Source organism: Leptodactylus fuscus, chromosome 3 (genome assembly GCF_031893055.1).
Source record: "Leptodactylus fuscus isolate aLepFus1 chromosome 3, aLepFus1.hap2, whole genome shotgun sequence".
Classification (NCBI taxonomy): domain Eukaryota; kingdom Metazoa; phylum Chordata; class Amphibia; order Anura; family Leptodactylidae; genus Leptodactylus; species Leptodactylus fuscus.
In genome coordinates, this window is record NC_134267.1 from 191528639 (window position 1) to 191529278 (window position 640).

Here is a 640-nt window from a genome sequence, read left to right on the forward strand (position 1 = left end):
GGACTGGAGAGGAGTGAGAGAGCGGAAGCGGAAATGCCTCACCAGGAGACCGGATGTGGCCTGTTTTTTCTTTATTTGAATCAAACTTTATTGTGCAGTTGAATGTTAACAGCTGGCGTACTATAATGCAGAAGGATGTGAATGTGGGGAGGGGGCTTGTGTATTGTACAAAGTGTATGACAGCATAGTATGGGCTACTATCCCATCCCAGCTTACCTTAGAGACAAAAACTGCTCTAGTTATGGTGACTATAGTTGGGGCCCCATCCCCTTTCCAATGGGTGGTATGAGCTTATGCTTTGGTCCTCTAGTGTCCTGCCAACAAGGAAGAGGATTGTCATGTCCTTCTCTTTCACTTTCTGAGGACATGCTCAGTCAACGATTTGGAAGAAAATCTGTGGGTAAAAACTAAGGTGTATTTTTGATAGGAGAGACACGGCACCACCAGCCCACCATGATCCCCATTCTGCTCTGCCCACTTTCTTAAAAAGTGAAAAGCGTGATGCAGAAATAAGAATATGGCACAACTATGGGCCATGGAATGTTCCCCCAATGTTTCCTCAAAGAAATTTGTTAATTATCTGATTGTAATAGCAGAATGTACAGGTCTGTGCTTGGCATAGTCTGCTAGAGTACAGTAC